Here is a 21667-nt window from a genome sequence, read left to right as displayed (position 1 = left end):
ATAATGGGTGTGTTCCTTATCTTATCCTAGTGTCTAAACTCTTCTCCATGGCTGGACCCCCAAATAATATTCCTTTACATGCTAAGGGGTATCTAGAGAGTGGGATAGGTTTAATAACTACCCTAACCCTAACACGTACCCTAATCCTAACCCCTACCCTAACCCTAACACGTACCCTAATCCTAAACCGTAACCTAAACTGAACCCTAACCCTAACACAAACCCTAACCCTAACCCTAACCCATACCCTACGCCGTACCCGAAGTCCTCCCCGAACCCGTACCCTAAGCCGTACCCTAAGCCTAACCGTAAGCCTAACCTAACCCTAGGCTACCCTTGACTGCTTCTGCCTCCAATAGATTTCCTAAGTACTAGTGTTTTAAGGAACAGCTTAAAAAAGATTCCTAATGTGATTTATTTATAATGTGTGTGTTCCTTATTTTATCTTAGTGTCTAAACTCTTCTCCATGGCTGGACCCCCAAATAATATTCCTTTACGTGCTAAGGGGTATCTAGAGAGTGGGATAGGTTTAATAACTACCCTAACCCTAATTCGTACCCTAACCCTTACCCCTTTCCTAACTCTAACACGTACCCTAATCCTAACCCGTACCCTACACCGAGCCCTAACACTAACCCTAACCCTAACCCTAACCCATACCCTACGTCGTACCCGAAGCCCTCCCCGAACCCGTACCCTAAGCCGTACCCTAAGCCTAACCCTAAGCCTAACCCTAACCGTAGGCTACCCTTGACTGCTTCTGCCTCCAATAAGTTTCCTAAGCACTAGTGTTTTAAGGAGCAGCCTAAAAAGAGAATCCTAATGTGATTTCTTTATAATGGGTGTGTTCCTTATCTTATACTAGTGTCTAAACTCTTCTCCATGGCTGGACCTCCAAATAATATTCCTTTACGTGCTAAGGGGTATCTAGAGAGTGGGATAGGTTTAATAACTACCCTAACGCTAACGCGTACCCTAACCCTAACCCCTACCCTAACCCTCACACGTACCCTAATCCTAACCCGTACCCTAAACGGAGCCCTAACCCTAACACTAAGCCTAAACCTAACCCTAACCCATAACCTACGCCGTACACGAAGCCCTCCCCGAACCCGTAACCTAAGCCTAACCCTAAGCCTAAACTAACCCTAGGCTACCCTTGACTGCTTCTGCATCCAATAGATTTCCTAAACACTAGTGTTTTAAGGAACAGCTTAAAAAGAGAATCCTAATGAGATTTCTTTATAATGGGTGTGTTCCTTATCTTATCCTAGTGTCTAAACTCTTCTCCAGGGCTGGACCCCCAAATAATATTCCTTTACGTGCTAAGGGGTATCTAGAGAGTGGGATAGGTTTAATCACTACCCTAACCCTAACACGTACATTAACCCTAACCACTATCCTAACCATAACACGTACCTTAATCCTAACACGTAGCCTAAACCGAGCCCTATCCCTAACACTAACCCTAACCATAACCCTAACCCATACCCTACGCCATACCCGAAGCCCTCCCCGAACCCGTACCGTAAGACGTACCCTAACCTTAACCCTAAGCCTAACCCTAACCCTAGGCTACCCTTGACTGCTTCTGCCTCCAATAGTTTTCCTAAGCACTAATGTTTTAAAGAAGAGCTTAAAAAGAGAATCCTAATGTGATTTCTTTATAATGGGTGTGTTCCTTATCTTATCCTAGTGTCTAAACTCTTCTCCAGGGCTGGACCTCCAAATAATATTCCTTTACGTGCTAAGGGGTTTCTAGAGAGTGGTATAGGTTTAATTACTACCCTAAACCTAACACGTACCCTAACCCTAACCCCTACCCTAACCCTAACACGTACCCTAATCCTAAACCGTACCCTAAACCGAGCCCTAACCCTAACACTAACCCTAACCCTAACCCTAACACATACCCTACGCCGTACCCGAAGCCCTCCCCGAACCCGTACCCTAAGCCGTACCCTAAGCATAACCCTAAGCCTAACCCTAACCCTAGGCTACCCTTGACTGCTTCTGCCTCCAATAGATTTCCTAAGCACTAGTGTTTTAAGGAACAGCTTAAAAAGAGAATCCTAATGTGATTTCTTTATAATGGGTGTGTTCCTTATCTTATCCTAGTGTCTAAACTCTTCTCCATGGCTGGACCCCCAAATAATATTCCTTTACATGCTAAGGGGTATCTAGAGAGTGGGATAGGTTTAATAACTACCCTATCCCTAACACGTACCCTAATCCTAACCCCTACCCTAACCCTAACACGTACCCTAATCCTAAACCATAACCTCAAGCGAGCCCTAACCATAACACTAACCCTAACCCTAACCCTAACCCAAACCCTACGCCGTACCCGAAGTCCTCCCCGAACCCGTACCCTAAGCCGTACCCTAAGCCTAACCGTAAGCCTAACCTAACCCTAGGCTACCCTTGACTGCTTCTGCCTCCAATAGATTTCCTAAGAACTAGTGTTTTAAGGAACAGCTTAAAAAGTGATTCCTAATGTGATTTCTTTATAATGTGTGTGTTCCTTATATTATCTTAGTGTCTAAACTCTTCTCCATGGCTGGACCCCCAAATAATATTCCTTTACGTGCTAAGGGGTATCTAGAGAGGGGGATAGTTTTAATAACTACCCTAACCCTGATGCGTACCCTAACCCTTACCCCTTTCCTAACTCTAACACGTACCCTAATCCTAACCCGTACCCTACACCGAGCCCTAACCCTAACACTAACCCTAACCCTAACCCTAACCCATACCCTACGTCGTACCCGAAGCCCTCCCCGAACCCGTACCCTAAGCCGTACCCTAAGCCTAACCCTAAGCCTAACCCTAACCCTAGGCTACCCTTGACTGCTTCTGCCTCCAATAGGTTTCCTAAGCACTACTGTTTAAAGGAACAGCTTAAAAAGAGAATCCTAATGTGATTTCTTAATAATGGGTGTGTTCCTTATCTTATCCTAGTGTCTAAACGCTTCTTCATGGCTGGACCCCCAAATAATATTCCTTTACGTGCTAAGGGGTATCTAGAGAGTGTGATAGGTTTAGTAACTACCCTAACCCTAACGCGTACCCTAACCCTAACCCCTACCCTAACCCGCACACGTACCCTAACCCTAACCCCTACCCTAAACCTAACACGTACCCTAATCCTAACCCGTACCCTAAACCGAGCCCTAACCCTAACACTAACCCTAACCCTAAACCTAACCCATACCCTACGCCGTAACCGAAGCCCTCCCCGAACCCGTACCCTACGACGAACGCTAATCCTAACCCTAAGCCTAACCCTAACCCTAGGCTACCCTTGACTGCTTCTGCCTCCAATAGATTTCCTAAGCACTAGTGTTTTAAGGAACAGCTTAAAAAGAGAATCCTAATGAGATTTCTTTATAATGTGTGTGTTCCTTATATTATCCTAGTGTCTAAACTCTTCTCCATGGCTGGACCTCGAAATAATATTCCTTTACGTGCTAAGGGGTATCTAGAGAGTGGGATAGGTTTAATAACTACCCTAACCCTAACACGTACAGTAACCCTAACGACTACCCTAACCCTAACAAGTACCCTAATCGTAACCCGTAACCTAAACCGAGCCCTAACCCTAACACTAACACTAACACTAAGCCTAACCCATACCCTACGCCGTACCCGAAGCCCTCCCCGATCCCGTACCCTAAGCAGTACCCTAACCCTAACCCTAAGCCTAACCCTAACCCTAGCCTACCCTTGACTGCTTCTGCCTCCAATAGATTTCCTAAGCACTAGTGTTTTAAGGAACAGCTTAAAAAGAGAATCCTAATGTGATTTCTTTATAACGGGTGTGTTCCTTATCTTATCCTAGTGTGTAAACTCTTCTCCATGGCTGGACCCCCAAATAATATTCTTTATGTTCTAAGGGGTATCTAGAGAGTGGGATAGGTTTAATATCTACCCTAACCCTAACACGTACCCTAACCCTAACCCCTACCCTAACCCTAACACGTACCCTAATCCTAAACCGTACCCTAAACAAAGCCCTAACCCTAACACTAACCCTAACCCTTACCCTAACCCATACCCTACGCCATACCCGAAGACCTCCCCGAACCCGTACCCTAAGCCGTACCCTAAGCCTAACCCTAAGCCTAACCCTAACCCTAGGCTACCCTTGACTGCTTCTGCCTCCAATAGGTTTCTTAAGCACTAGTGTTTTAAGGAACAGCTTAAAAAGAGAATTCTAATGTGATTTCTTTATAATGGGTGTTTTCCTTATCTTATCCTAGTATCTAAACTCTTCTCCATGGCTGGACCCCCAAATAATATTCCTTTACGTGCTAAGGGGTATCTAGAGAGTGGGATAGGTTTAATCACTACCCTAACCCTAACACGTACATTAACCCTAACCACTATCCTAACCCTAACACGTACCTTAATCCTAACCCGTACCGTAAACCGAGCCCTATCCCTAACACTAACCCTAACCCTAACCCTAACCCATACCCTACGCCGTACCCGAAGCCCTCCCCAAACCCGTACCCTAAGCCGTACGCTAACCCTAACCCTAAGCCTAACCCTAACCCTAGGCTACCCTTGACTGCTTCTGCCTCCAATAGATTTCCTAAGCACTAGTGTTTTAAGGAACAGCATAAAAAGAGAATCCGAATGTGATTTCTTTATAATGGGTGTGTTCCATATCTTATCCTAGTGTCTAAACTCTTCTCCATGGTTGGACCCGCAAATAATATTCTTTACGTGCTGAGGGGTATCTAGAGAATGGGATAGGTTTAATAACTACCCTAACCCTAACAAGTACATTAACCCTAACCACTATCCTAACCCTAACACGTACCCTAATCCTAACCCGTACCCTAAACCGAGCCCTAACCCTAACACTAACCCTAACCCTAACCCTAACCCATACCCTACGCCGTGCCCGAACCCCTACCCGAAACCAAACCCTAAGCCGTACCCTAAACCTAACCCTAACCCTAGGCTACCCTTGACTGCTTCTGCCTCCAATAGATTTCCTAAGAACTAGTGTTTTAAGGAACAGCTTAAAAAAGATTCCTAATGTGATTTCTTCATAATGGGTATGTTCCTTATCTTATCCTAGTGTCTAAACTCTTCTCCATGGCTGGACCTCCAAATAATATTCCTTTACGTGCTAAGGGATATCTAGAGAGTGGGATAGGTTTAATAACCAACCTAACGCTAACGCGTACCCTAACCCTAACCCCTACCCTAACCCTAACACGTACCCTAATCCTAAACCGTACCCTAAACCGAGACCTAACCCTAACACTAACCCTAACCCTAACCCTAACCCATACCCTACGCAGTACCCGAAGTCCTGCCCGAACCCGTACCCTAAGCCGTACCCTAAGCCTAACCGTAAGCCTAAACTAACCCTAGGCTACCCTTGACTGCTTCTGCCTCCAATAGATTTCCTAAGAACTAGTGTTTTAAGGAACAGCTTAAAAAAGATTCCTAATGTGATTTCTTTATAATGGGTGTGTTCCTTATCTTATCCTAGTGTCTAAACTCTTCTCCAGGGCTGGACCTCCAAATAATATTCCTTTACGTGCTAAGGGGTTTCTAGAGAGTGGGATAGGTTTAATTACTACCCTAAACCTAACACGTACCCTAACCCTAACACCTACCCTAACCCTAACACGTACCCTAATCCTAAACCGTACCCTAAACCGAGCCCTAACCCTAACACTAACCCTAACCCTAACCCTAACACATACCCTACGCTGTACCCGAAGCCCTCCCCGAACCCGTACCCTAAGCCGTACCCTAAGCATAACCCTAAGCCTAACCCTAACCCTAGGCTACCCTTGACTGCTTCTGCCTCCAATAGATTTCCTAAGCACTAGTGTTTTAAGGAACAGCTTAAAAAGAGAATCCTAATGTGATTTCTTTATAATGGGTGTGTTCCTTATCTTATCCTAGTGTCTAAACTCTTCTCCATGGCTGGACCCCCAAATAATATTCCTTTACATGCTAAGGGGTATCTAGAGAGTGGGATAGGTTTAATAACTACCCTAACCCTAACACGTACCCTAATCCTAACCCCTACCCTAACCCTAACACGTACCCTAATCCTAAACCATAACCTCAAGCGAGCCCTAACCCTAACACTAACCCTAACCCTAACCCTAACCCAAACCCTACGCCGTACCCGAAGTCCTCCCCGAACCCGTACGCTAAGCCGTACCCTAAGCCTAACCGTAAGCCTAACCTAACCCTAGGCTACCCTTGACTGCTTCTGCCTCCAATAGATTTCCTAAGAACTAGTGTTTTAAGGAACAGCTTAAAAAGTGATTCCTAATGTGATTTCTTTATAATGTGTGTGTTCCTTATATTATCTTAGTGTCTAAACTCTTCTTCATGGCTGGACCCCCAAATAATATTCCTTTACGTGCTAAGGGGTATCTAGAGAGTGTGATAGGTTTAGTAACTACCCTAACCCTAACGCGTAACCTAACCCTAACCCCTACCCTAACCCTCACACGTACCCTAACCCTAACCCCTACCCTAAACCTAACACGTACCCTAATCCTAACCCGTACCCTAAACTGAGCCCTAACCCTAACACTAACCCTAACCCTAAACCTAACCCATACCCTACGCCGTACCCGAAGCCCTCCCCGAACCCGTACCCTAAGACGAACGCTAATCCTAACCCTAAGCCTAACCCTAACCCTAGGCTACCCTTGACTGCTTCTGCCTCCAATAGATTTCCTAAGCACTAGTGTTTTAAGGAACAGCTTAAAAAGAGAATCCTAATGAGATTTCTTTATAATGTGTGTGTTCCTTATCTTATCCTAGTGTCTAAACCCTTCTCCATGGCTGGACCTCGAAAGAATATTCCTTTACGTGCTAAGGGGTGTCTAGAGAGTGGGATAGGTTTAATAACTACCCTAACCCTAACACGTACACTAACCCTAACGACTACCCTAACCCTAACAAGTACCCTAATCCTAACCCGTAACCTAAACCGAGCCCTAACCCTAACACTAACACTAACACTAAGCCTAACCCATATCCTACGCCGTACCCGAAGCCCTCCCCGATCCCGTACCCTAAGCAGTACCCTAACCCTAACCCTAAGCCTAACCCTAACCCTAGGCTACCCTTGACTGCTTCTGCCTCCAATAGATTTCCTAAGCACTAGTGTTTTAAGGAACAGCTTAAAAAGAGAATCCTAATGTGATTTCTTTATAATGGGTGTGTTCCTTATCTTATCCTAGTGTCTAAACTCTTCTCCATGGCTGGACCTCCAAATAATATTCCTTTACGTGCTAAGGGGTATCTAGAGAGTGGGATAGGTTTAATAACTACCCTAAACCTAACACGTACCCTAACCCTAACCCCTACCCTAACCCTAACACGTACCCTAATCCTAAACCGTACCCTAAACCGAGCCCTAACCCTAACACTAACCCTAACCCTAACCCTAACCCATACCCTACGCCGTGCCCGAACCCCTCCCTGAACCCGTACCCTAAGCCGTACCCTAAGCCTAACCCTAAGCCTAACCCTAACCCTAGGCTACCCTTGACTGCTTCTGCCTCCAATAGGTTTCCTAAGCACTAGTGTTTTAAGGAACAGCTTAAAAAGAGAATTCTAATGTGATTTCTTTATAATGGGTGTTTTCCTTATCTTATCCTAGTATCTAAACTCTTCTCCATGGCTGGACCCCCAAATAATATTCCTTTACGTGCTAAGGGGTATCTAGAGAGTGGGATAGGTTTAATCACTACCCTAACCCTAACACGTACATTAACCCTAACCACTATCCTAACCGTAACACGTACCTTAATCCTAACACGTACCCTAAACCGAGCCCTATCCCTAACACTAACCCTAACCATAACCCTAAACCATACCCTACGCCATACCCGAAGCCCTCCCCGAACCCGTACCCTAAGCCGTACCCTAAGCATAACCCTAAGCCTAACCCTAACCCTAGGCTACCCTTGACTGCTTCTGCCTCCAATAGATTTCCTAAGCACTAGTGTTTTAAGGAACAGCTTAAAAAGAGAATCCTAATGTGATTTCTTTATAATGGGTGTGTTCCTTATCTTATCCTAGTGTCTAAACTCTTCTCCATGGCTGGACCCCCAAATAATATTCCTTTACATGCTAAGGGGTATCTAGAGAGTGGGATAGGTTTAATAACTACCCTAACCCTAACACGTACCCTAATCCTAACCCCTACCCTAACCCTAACACGTACCCTAATCCTAAACCGTAACCTAAACCGAGCCCTAACCCTAACACAAACCCTAACCCTAACCCTAACCCATACCCTACGCCGTACCCGAAGTCCTCCCCGAACCCGTACCCTAAGCCGTACCCTAAGCCTAACCGTAAGCCTAACCTAACCCTAGGCTACCCTTGACTGCTTCTGCCTCCAATAGATTTCCTAAGTACTAGTGTTTTAAGGAACAGCTTAAAAAAGATTCCTAATGTGATTTATTTATAATGTGTGTGTTCCTTATATTATCTTAGTGTCTAAACTCTTCTCCATGGCTGGACCCCCAAATAATATTCCTTTACGTGCTAAGGGGTATCTAGAGAGTGGGATAGGTTTAATAACTACCCTAACCCTAATGCGTACCCTAACCCTTACCCCTTTCCTAACTCTAACACGTACCCTAATCCTAACCCGTACCCTACACTGAGCCCTAACACTAACCCTAACCCTAACCCTAACCCATACCCTACGTCGTACCCGAAGCCCTCCCCGAACCCGTACCCTAAGCCGTACCCTAAGCCTAACCCTAAGCCTAACCCTAACCCTAGGCTACCCTTGACTGCTTCTGCCTCCAATAAGTTTCCTAAGCACTAGTGTTTTAAGGAGCAGCTTAAAAAGAGAATTCTAATGTGTTTTCTTTATAATGGGTGTTTTCCTTATCTTATCCTAGTATCTAAACTCTTCTCCATGGCTGGACCCCCAAATAATATTCCTTTACGTGCTAAGGGGTATCTAGAGAGTGGGATAGGTTTAATCACTACCCTAACCCTAACACGTACATTAACCCTAACCACTATCCTAACCCTAACACGTACCTTAATCCTAACCCGTACCCTAAACCGAGCCCTATCCCTAACACTAACCCTAACCCTAACCCTAACCCATACCCTACGCCGTACCCGAAGCCCTCCCCGAACCCGTACCCTAAGCCGTACGCTAACCCTAACCCTAAGCCTAACCCTAACCCTAGGCTACCCTTGACTGCTTCTGCCTCCAATAGATTTCCTAAGCACTAGTGTTTTAAGGAACAGCTTAAAAAGAGAATCCTAATGTGATTTCTTTATAATGGGTGTGTTCCTTATCTTATCCTAGTGTCTAAACTCTTCTCCATGGCTGGACCTCCAAATAATATACCTTTACGTGCTAAGGGGTATCTAGAGAGTGGGGTAGGTTTAATAACTACCCTAACGCTAACGCGTACCCTAACCCTAACCCCTACCCTAACCCTAACACGTACCCTAATCCTAAACCGTACCCTAAACCGAGACCTAACCCTAACACTAACCCTAACCCTAACCCTAACCCATACCCTACGCCATACCCGAAGCCCTCCCTGAACACGTACCCTAAGCCGTACCCTAACCCTAACCCTAAGCCTAACCCTAACCCTAGGCTACCCTTGATTGCTTCTGCCTCCAATAGATTTCCTAAGCACTAATGTTTTAAAGAAGAGCTTAAAAAGAGAATCCTAATGTGATTTCTTTATAATGGGTGTGTTCCTTATCTTATCCTAGTGTCTAAACTCTTCTCCAGGGCTGGACCTCCAAATAATATTCCTTTACGTGCTAAGGGGTTTCTAGAGAGTGGGATAGGTTTAATTACTACCCTAAACCTAACACGTACCCTAACCCTAACACCTACCCTAACCCTAACACGTACCCTAATCCTAAACCGTACCCTAAACCGAGCCCTAACCCTAACACTAACCCTAACCCTAACCCTAACCCATACCCTACGTCGTACCCGAAGCCCTCCCCGAACCCGTACCCTAAGCCGTACCCTAAGCCTAACCCTAAGCCTAACCCTAACCCTAGGCTACCCTTGACTGCTTCTGCCTCCAATAGGTTTCCTAAGCACTACTGTTTAAAGGAACAGCTTAAAAAGAGAATCCTAATGTGATTTCTTAATAATGGGTGTGTTCCTTATCTTATCCTAGTGGCTAAACGCTTCTTCATGGCTGGACCCCCAAATAATATTCCTTTTCGTGCTAAGGGGTATCTAGAGAGTGTGATAGGTTTACTAACTACCCTAACCCTAACGCGTACCCTAACCCTAACCCCTACCCTAACCCTCACACGTACCCTAACCCTAACCCCTACCCTAAACCTAACACGTACCCTAATCCTAACCCGTACCCTAAACCGAGCCCTAACCCTAACACTAACCCTAACCCTAAACCTAACCCATACCCTACGCCGTACCCGAAGCCCTCCCCGAACCCGTACCCTAAGACGAACGCTAATCCTAACCCTAAGCCTAACCCTAACCCTAGGCTACCCTTGACTGCTTCTGCCTCCAATAGATTTCCTAAGCACTAGTGTTTTAAGGAACAGCTTAAAAAGAGAATCCTAATGAGATTTCTTTATAATGTGTGTGTTCCTTATCTTATCCTAGTGTCTAAACTCTTCTCCATGGCTGGACCCCCAAATAATATTCCTTTACGTGCTAAGGGGTATCTAGAGAGTGGGATAGGTTTAATCACTACCCTAACCCTAACACGTACATTAACCCTAACCACTATCCTAACCGTAACACGTACCTTAATCCTAACACGTACCCTAAACCGAGCCCTATCCCTAACACTAACCCTAACCATAACCCTAAACCATACCCTACGCCATACCCGAAGCCCTCCCCGAACCCGTACCGTAAGCCGTACCCTAACCCTAACCCTAAGCCTAACCCTAACCCTAGGCTACCCTTGACTGCTTCTGCCTCCAATAGATTTCCTAAGCACTAATGTTTTAAAGAAGAGCTTAAAAAGAGAATCCTAATGTGATTTCTTTATAATGGGTGTGTTCCTTATCTTATCCTAGTGTCTAAACTCTTCTCCAGGGCTGGACCTCCAAATAATATTCCTTTACGTGCTAAGGGGTTTCTAGAGAGTGGGATAGGTTTAATTACTACCCTAAACCTAACACGTACCCTAACCCTAACCCCTACCCTAACCCTAACACGTACCCTAATCCTAAACCGTACCCTAAACCGAGCCCTAACCCTAACACTAACCCTAACCCTAACCCTAACACATACCCTACGCTGTACCCGAAGCCCTCCCCGAACCCGTACCCTAAGCCGTACCCTAAGCATAACCCTAAGCCTAACCCTAACCCTAGGCTACCCTTGACTGCTTCTGCCTCCAATAGATTTCCTAAGCACTAGTGTTTTAAGGAACAGCTTAAAAAGAGAATCCTAATGTGATTTCTTTATAATGGGTGTGTTCCTTATCTTATCCTAGTGTCTAAACTCTTCTCCATGGCTGGACCCCCAAATAATATTCCTTTACATGCTAAGGGGTATCTAGAGAGTGGGATAGGTTTAATAACTACCCTAACCCTAACACGTACCCTAATCCTAACCCCTACCCTAACCCTAACACGTACCCTAATCCTAAACCATAACCTCAAGCGAGCCCTAACCCTAACACTAACCCTAACCCTAACCCTAACCCAAACCCTACGCCGTACCCGAAGTCCTCCCCGAACCCGTACGCTAAGCCGTACCCTAAGCCTAACCGTAAGCCTAACCTAACCCTAGGCTACCCTTGACTGCTTCTGCCTCCAATAGATTTCCTAAGAACTAGTGTTTTAAGGAACAGCTTAAAAAGTGATTCCTAATGTGATTTCTTTATAATGTGTGTGTTCCTTATATTATCTTAGTGTCTAAACTCTTCTTCATGGCTGGACCCCCAAATAATATTCCTTTACGTGCTAAGGGGTATCTAGAGAGTGTGATAGGTTTAGTAACTACCCTAACCCTAACGCGTAACCTAACCCTAACCCCTACCCTAACCCTCACACGTACCCTAACCCTAACCCCTACCCTAAACCTAACACGTACCCTAATCCTAACCCGTACCCTAAACTGAGCCCTAACCCTAACACTAACCCTAACCCTAAACCTAACCCATACCCTACGCCGTACCCGAAGCCCTCCCCGAACCCGTACCCTAAGACGAACGCTAATCCTAACCCTAAGCCTAACCCTAACCCTAGGCTACCCTTGACTGCTTCTGCCTCCAATAGATTTCCTAAGCACTAGTGTTTTAAGGAACAGCTTAAAAAGAGAATCCTAATGAGATTTCTTTATAATGTGTGTGTTCCTTATCTTATCCTAGTGTCTAAACCCTTCTCCATGGCTGGACCTCGAAAGAATATTCCTTTACGTGCTAAGGGGTGTCTAGAGAGTGGGATAGGTTTAATAACTACCCTAACCCTAACACGTACACTAACCCTAACGACTACCCTAACCCTAACAAGTACCCTAATCCTAACCCGTAACCTAAACCGAGCCCTAACCCTAACACTAACACTAACACTAAGCCTAACCCATATCCTACGCCGTACCCGAAGCCCTCCCCGATCCCGTACCCTAAGCAGTACCCTAACCCTAACCCTAAGCCTAACCCTAACCCTAGGCTACCCTTGACTGCTTCTGCCTCCAATAGATTTCCTAAGCACTAGTGTTTTAAGGAACAGCTTAAAAAGAGAATCCTAATGTGATTTCTTTATAATGGGTGTGTTCCTTATCTTATCCTAGTGTCTAAACTCTTCTCCATGGCTGGACCTCCAAATAATATTCCTTTACGTGCTAAGGGGTATCTAGAGAGTGGGATAGGTTTAATAACTACCCTAAACCTAACACGTACCCTAACCCTAACCCCTACCCTAACCCTAACACGTACCCTAATCCTAAACCGTACCCTAAACCGAGCCCTAACCCTAACACTAACCCTAACCCTAACCCTAACCCATACCCTACGCCGTGCCCGAACCCCTCCCTGAACCCGTACCCTAAGCCGTACCCTAAGCCTAACCCTAAGCCTAACCCTAACCCTAGGCTACCCTTGACTGCTTCTGCCTCCAATAGGTTTCCTAAGCACTAGTGTTTTAAGGAACAGCTTAAAAAGAGAATTCTAATGTGATTTCTTTATAATGGGTGTTTTCCTTATCTTATCCTAGTATCTAAACTCTTCTCCATGGCTGGACCCCCAAATAATATTCCTTTACGTGCTAAGGGGTATCTAGAGAGTGGGATAGGTTTAATCACTACCCTAACCCTAACACGTACATTAACCCTAACCACTATCCTAACCGTAACACGTACCTTAATCCTAACACGTACCCTAAACCGAGCCCTATCCCTAACACTAACCCTAACCATAACCCTAAACCATACCCTACGCCATACCCGAAGCCCTCCCCGAACCCGTACCCTAAGCCGTACCCTAAGCATAACCCTAAGCCTAACCCTAACCCTAGGCTACCCTTGACTGCTTCTGCCTCCAATAGATTTCCTAAGCACTAGTGTTTTAAGGAACAGCTTAAAAAGAGAATCCTAATGTGATTTCTTTATAATGGGTGTGTTCCTTATCTTATCCTAGTGTCTAAACTCTTCTCCATGGCTGGACCCCCAAATAATATTCCTTTACATGCTAAGGGGTATCTAGAGAGTGGGATAGGTTTAATAACTACCCTAACCCTAACACGTACCCTAATCCTAACCCCTACCCTAACCCTAACACGTACCCTAATCCTAAACCGTAACCTAAACCGAGCCCTAACCCTAACACAAACCCTAACCCTAACCCTAACCCATACCCTACGCCGTACCCGAAGTCCTCCCCGAACCCGTACCCTAAGCCGTACCCTAAGCCTAACCGTAAGCCTAACCTAACCCTAGGCTACCCTTGACTGCTTCTGCCTCCAATAGATTTCCTAAGTACTAGTGTTTTAAGGAACAGCTTAAAAAAGATTCCTAATGTGATTTATTTATAATGTGTGTGTTCCTTATATTATCTTAGTGTCTAAACTCTTCTCCATGGCTGGACCCCCAAATAATATTCCTTTACGTGCTAAGGGGTATCTAGAGAGTGGGATAGGTTTAATAACTACCCTAACCCTAATGCGTACCCTAACCCTTACCCCTTTCCTAACTCTAACACGTACCCTAATCCTAACCCGTACCCTACACTGAGCCCTAACACTAACCCTAACCCTAACCCTAACCCATACCCTACGTCGTACCCGAAGCCCTCCCCGAACCCGTACCCTAAGCCGTACCCTAAGCCTAACCCTAAGCCTAACCCTAACCCTAGGCTACCCTTGACTGCTTCTGCCTCCAATAAGTTTCCTAAGCACTAGTGTTTTAAGGAGCAGCTTAAAAAGAGAATTCTAATGTGTTTTCTTTATAATGGGTGTTTTCCTTATCTTATCCTAGTATCTAAACTCTTCTCCATGGCTGGACCCCCAAATAATATTCCTTTACGTGCTAAGGGGTATCTAGAGAGTGGGATAGGTTTAATCACTACCCTAACCCTAACACGTACATTAACCCTAACCACTATCCTAACCCTAACACGTACCTTAATCCTAACCCGTACCCTAAACCGAGCCCTATCCCTAACACTAACCCTAACCCTAACCCTAACCCATACCCTACGCCGTACCCGAAGCCCTCCCCGAACCCGTACCCTAAGCCGTACGCTAACCCTAACCCTAAGCCTAACCCTAACCCTAGGCTACCCTTGACTGCTTCTGCCTCCAATAGATTTCCTAAGCACTAGTGTTTTAAGGAACAGCTTAAAAAGAGAATCCTAATGTGATTTCTTTATAATGGGTGTGTTCCTTATCTTATCCTAGTGTCTAAACTCTTCTCCATGGCTGGACCTCCAAATAATATACCTTTACGTGCTAAGGGGTATCTAGAGAGTGGGGTAGGTTTAATAACTACCCTAACGCTAACGCGTACCCTAACCCTAACCCCTACCCTAACCCTAACACGTACCCTAATCCTAAACCGTACCCTAAACCGAGACCTAACCCTAACACTAACCCTAACCCTAACCCTAACCCATACCCTACGCCATACCCGAAGCCCTCCCTGAACACGTACCCTAAGCCGTACCCTAACCCTAACCCTAAGCCTAACCCTAACCCTAGGCTACCCTTGATTGCTTCTGCCTCCAATAGATTTCCTAAGCACTAATGTTTTAAAGAAGAGCTTAAAAAGAGAATCCTAATGTGATTTCTTTATAATGGGTGTGTTCCTTATCTTATCCTAGTGTCTAAACTCTTCTCCAGGGCTGGACCTCCAAATAATATTCCTTTACGTGCTAAGGGGTTTCTAGAGAGTGGGATAGGTTTAATTACTACCCTAAACCTAACACGTACCCTAACCCTAACACCTACCCTAACCCTAACACGTACCCTAATCCTAAACCGTACCCTAAACCGAGCCCTAACCCTAACACTAACCCTAACCCTAACCCTAACCCATACCCTACGTCGTACCCGAAGCCCTCCCCGAACCCGTACCCTAAGCCGTACCCTAAGCCTAACCCTAAGCCTAACCCTAACCCTAGGCTACCCTTGACTGCTTCTGCCTCCAATAGGTTTCCTAAGCACTACTGTTTAAAGGAACAGCTTAAAAAGAGAATCCTAATGTGATTTCTTAATAATGGGTGTGTTCCTTATCTTATCCTAGTGGCTAAACGCTTCTTCATGGCTGGACCCCCAAATAATATTCCTTTTCGTGCTAAGGGGTATCTAGAGAGTGTGATAGGTTTACTAACTACCCTAACCCTAACGCGTACCCTAACCCTAACCCCTACCCTAACCCTCACACGTACCCTAACCCTAACCCCTACCCTAAACCTAACACGTACCCTAATCCTAACCCGTACCCTAAACCGAGCCCTAACCCTAACACTAACCCTAACCCTAAACCTAACCCATACCCTACGCCGTACCCGAAGCCCTCCCCGAACCCGTACCCTAAGACGAACGCTAATCCTAACCCTAAGCCTAACCCTAACCCTAGGCTACCCTTGACTGCTTCTGCCTCCAATAGATTTCCTAAGCACTAGTGTTTTAAGGAACAGCTTAAAAAGAGAATCCTAATGAGATTTCTTTATAATGTGTGTGTTCCTTATCTTATCCTAGTGTCTAAACTCTTCTCCATGGCTGGACACCCAAATAATATTCCTTTACGTGCTAAGGGGTATCTAGAGAGTGGGATAGGTTTAATCACTACCCTAACCCTAACACGTACATTAACCCTAACCACTATCCTAACCGTAACACGTACCTTAATCCTAACACGTACCCTAAACCGAGCCCTATCCCTAACACTAACCCTAACCATAACCCTAAACCATACCCTACGCCATACCCGAAGCCCTCCCCGAACCCGTACCGTAAGCCGTACCCTAACCCTAACCCTAAGCCTAACCCTAACCCTAGGCTACCCTTGACTGCTTCTGCCTCCAATAGATTTCCTAAGCACTAATGTTTTAAAGAAGAGCTTAAAAAGAGAATCCTAATGTGATTTCTTTATAATGGGTGTGTTCCTTATCTTATCCTAGTGTCTAAACTCTTCTCCAGGGCTGGACCTCCAAATAATATTCCTTTACGTGCTAAGGGGTTTCTAGAGAGTGGGATAGGTTTAATTACTACCCTAAACCTAACACGTACCCTAACCCTAACCCCTACCCTAACCCTAACACGTACCCTAATCCTAAACCGTACCCTAAACCGAGCCCTAACCCTAACACTAACCCTAACCCTAACCCTAACACATACCCTACGCTGTACCCGAAGCCCTCCCCGAACCCGTACCCTAAGCCGTACCCTAAGCATAACCCTAAGCCTAACCCTAACCCTAGGCTACCCTTGACTGCTTCTGCCTCCAATAGATTTCCTAAGCACTAGTGTTTTAAGGAACAGCTTAAAAAGAGAATCCTAATGTGATTTCTTTATAATGGGTGTGTTCCTTATCTTATCCTAGTGTCTAAACTCTTCTCCATGGCTGGACCCCCAAATAATATTCCTTTACATGCTAAGGGGTATCTAGAGAGTGGGATAGGTTTAATAACTACCCTAACCCTAACACGTACCCTAATCCTAACCCCTACCCTAACCCTAACACGTACCCTAATCCTAAACCATAACCTCAAGCGAGCCCTAACCCTAACACTAACCCTAACCCTAACCCTAACCCAAACCCTACGCCGTACCCGAAGTCCTCCCCGAACCCGTACGCTAAGCCGTACCCTAAGCCTAACCGTAAGCCTAACCTAACCCTAGGCTACCCTTGACTGCTTCTGCCTCCAATAGATTTCCTAAGAACTAGTGTTTTAAGGAACAGCTTAAAAAGTGATTCCTAATGTGATTTCTTTATAATGTGTGTGTTCCTTATATTATCTTAGTGTCTAAACTCTTCTTCATGGCTGGACCCCCAAATAATATTCCTTTACGTGCTAAGGGGTATCTAGAGAGTGTGATAGGTTTAGTAACTACCCTAACCCTAACGCGTAACCTAACCCTAACCCCTACCCTAACCCTCACACGTACCCTAACCCTAACCCCTACCCTAAACCTAACACGTACCCTAATCCTAACCCGTACCCTAAACTGAGCCCTAACCCTAACACTAACCCTAACCCTAAACCTAACCCATACCCTACGCCGTACCCGAAGCCCTCCCCGAACCCGTACCCTAAGACGAACGCTAATCCTAACCCTAAGCCTAACCCTAACCCTAGGCTACCCTTGACTGCTTCTGCCTCCAATAGATTTCCTAAGCACTAGTGTTTTAAGGAACAGCTTAAAAAGAGAATCCTAATGAGATTTCTTTATAATGTGTGTGTTCCTTATCTTATCCTAGTGTCTAAACCCTTCTCCATGGCTGGACCTCGAAAGAATATTCCTTTACGTGCTAAGGGGTGTCTAGAGAGTGGGATAGGTTTAATAACTACCCTAACCCTAACACGTACACTAACCCTAACGACTACCCTAACCCTAACAAGTACCCTAATCCTAACCCGTAACCTAAACCGAGCCCTAACCCTAACACTAACACTAACACTAAGCCTAACCCATATCCTACGCCGTACCCGAAGCCCTCCCCGATCCCGTACCCTAAGCAGTACCCTAACCCTAACCCTAAGCCTAACCCTAACCCTAGGCTACCCTTGACTGCTTCTGCCTCCAATAGATTTCCTAAGCACTAGTGTTTTAAGGAACAGCTTAAAAAGAGAATCCTAATGTGATTTCTTTATAATGGGTGTGTTCCTTATCTTATCCTAGTGTCTAAACTCTTCTCCATGGCTGGACCTCCAAATAATATTCCTTTACGTGCTAAGGGGTATCTAGAGAGTGGGATAGGTTTAATAACTACCCTAAACCTAACACGTACCCTAACCCTAACCCCTACCCTAACCCTAACACGTACCCTAATCCTAAACCGTACCCTAAACCGAGCCCTAACCCTAACACTAACCCTAACCCTAACCCTAACCCATACCCTACGCCGTGCCCGAACCCCTCCCTGAACCCGTACCCTAAGCCGTACCCTAAGCCTAACCCTAAGCCTAACCCTAACCCTAGGCTACCCTTGACTGCTTCTGCCTCCAATAGGTTTCCTAAGCACTAGTGTTTTAAGGAACAGCTTAAAAAGAGAATTCTAATGTGATTTCTTTATAATGGGTGTTTTCCTTATCTTATCCTAGTATCTAAACTCTTCTCCATGGCTGGACCCCCAAATAATATTCCTTTACGTGCTAAGGGGTATCTAGAGAGTGGGATAGGTTTAATCACTACCCTAACCCTAACACGTACATTAACCCTAACCACTATCCTAACCGTAACACGTACCTTAATCCTAACACGTACCCTAAACCGAGCCCTATCCCTAACACTAACCCTAACCATAACCCTAAACCATACCCTACGCCATACCCGAAGCCCTCCCCGAACCCGTACCCTAAGCCGTACCCTAAGCATAACCCTAAGCCTAACCCTAACCCTAGGCTACCCTTGACTGCTTCTGCCTCCAATAGATTTCCTAAGCACTAGTGTTTTAAGGAACAGCTTAAAAAGAGAATCCTAATGTGATTTCTTTATAATGGGTGTGTTCCTTATCTTATCCTAGTGTCTAAACTCTTCTCCATGGCTGGACCCCCAAATAATATTCCTTTACATGCTAAGGGGTATCTAGAGAGTGGGATAGGTTTAATAACTACCCTAACCCTAACACGTACCCTAATCCTAACCCCTACCCTAACCCTAACACGTACCCTAATCCTAAACCGTAACCTAAACCGAGCCCTAACCCTAACACAAACCCTAACCCTAACCCTAACCCATACCCTACGCCGTACCCGAAGTCCTCCCCGAACCCGTACCCTAAGCCGTACCCTAAGCCTAACCGTAAGCCTAACCTAACCCTAGGCTACCCTTGACTGCTTCTGCCTCCAATAGATTTCCTAAGTACTAGTGTTTTAAGGAACAGCTTAAAAAAGATTCCTAATGTGATTTATTTATAATGTGTGTGTTCCTTATATTATCTTAGTGTCTAAACTCTTCTCCATGGCTGGACCCCCAAATAATATTCCTTTACGTGCTAAGGGGTATCTAGAGAGTGGGATAGGTTTAATAACTACCCTAACCCTAATGCGTACCCTAACCCTTACCCCTTTCCTAACTCTAACACGTACCCTAATCCTAACCCGTACCCTACACTGAGCCCTAACACTAACCCTAACCCTAACCCTAACCCATACCCTACGTCGTACCCGAAGCCCTCCCCGAACCCGTACCCTAAGCCGTACCCTAAGCCTAACCCTAAGCCTAACCCTAACCCTAGGCTACCCTTGACTGCTTCTGCCTCCAATAAGTTTCCTAAGCACTAGTGTTTTAAGGAGCAGCTTAAAAAGAGAATTCTAATGTGTTTTCTTTATAATGGGTGTTTTCCTTATCTTATCCTAGTATCTAAACTCTTCTCCATGGCTGGACCCCCAAATAATATTCCTTTACGTGCTAAGGGGTATCTAGAGAGTGGGATAGGTTTAATCACTACCCTAACCCTAACACGTACATTAACCCTAACCACTATCCTAACCCTAACACGTACCTTAATCCTAACCCGTACCCTAAACCGAGCCCTATCCCTAACACTAACCCTAACCCTAACCCTAACCCATACCCTACGCCGTACCCGAAGCCCTCCCCGAACCCGTACCCTAAGCCGTACGCTAACCCTAACCCTAAGCCTAACCCTAACCCTAGGCTACCCTTGACTGCTTCTGCCTCCAATAGATTTCCTAAGCACTAGTGTTTTAAGGAACAGCTTAAAAAGAGAATCCTAATGTGATTTCTTTATAATGGGTGTGTTCCTTATCTTATCCTAGTGTCTAAACTCTTCTCCATGGCTGGACCTCCAAATAATATACCTTTACGTGCTAAGGGGTATCTAGAGAGTGGGGTAGGTTTAATAACTACCCTAACGCTAACGCGTACCCTAACCCTAACCCCTACCCTAACCCTAACACGTACCCTAATCCTAAACCGTACCCTAAACCGAGACCTAACCCTAACACTAACCCTAACCCTAACCCTAACCCATACCCTACGCCATACCCGAAGCCCTCCCTGAACACGTACCCTAAGCCGTACCCTAACCCTAACCCTAAGCCTAACCCTAACCCTAGGCTACCCTTGATTGCTTCTGCCTCCAATAGATTTCCTAAGCACTAATGTTTTAAAGAAGAGCTTAAAAAGAGAATCCTAATGTGATTTCTTTATAATGGGTGTGTTCCTTATCTTATCCTAGTGTCTAAACTCTTCTCCAGGGCTGGACCTCCAAATAATATTCCTTTACGTGCTAAGGGGTTTCTAGAGAGTGGGATAGGTTTAATTACTACCCTAAACCTAACACGTACCCTAACCCTAACACCTACCCTAACCCTAACACGTACCCTAATCCTAAACCGTACCCTAAACCGAGCCCTAACCCTAACACTAACCCTAACCCTAACCCTAACCCATACCCTACGTCGTACCCGAAGCCCTCCCCGAACCCGTACCCTAAGCCGTACCCTAAGCCTAACCCTAAGCCTAACCCTAACCCTAGGCTACCCTTGACTGCTTCTGCCTCCAATAGGTTTCCTAAGCACTACTGTTTAAAGGAACAGCTTAAAAAGAGAATCCTAATGTGATTTCTTAATAATGGGTGTGTTCCTTATCTTATCCTAGTGGCTAAACGCTTCTTCATGGCTGGACCCCCAAATAATATTCCTTTTCGTGCTAAGGGGTATCTAGAGAGTGTGATAGGTTTAGTAACTACCCTAACCCTAACGCGTACCCTAACCCTAACCCCTACCCTAACCCTCACACGTACCCTAACCCTAACCCCTACCCTAAACCTAACACGTACCCTAATCCTAACCCGTACCCTAAACCGAGCCCTAACCCTAACACTAACCCTAACCCTAAACCTAACCCATACCCTACGCCGTACCCGAAGCCCTCCCCGAACCCGTACCCTAAGACGAACGCTAATCCTAACCCTAAGCCTAACCCTAACCCTAGGCTACCCTTGACTGCTTCTGCCTCCAATAGATTTCCTAAGCACTAGTGTTT

This window comes from Balaenoptera physalus (assembly GCF_965194825.1).
Source record: "Balaenoptera physalus genome assembly, chromosome: X".
NCBI lineage: Eukaryota > Metazoa > Chordata > Mammalia > Artiodactyla > Balaenopteridae > Balaenoptera > Balaenoptera physalus.
Note: the sequence above shows the minus strand (reverse complement) of the source record.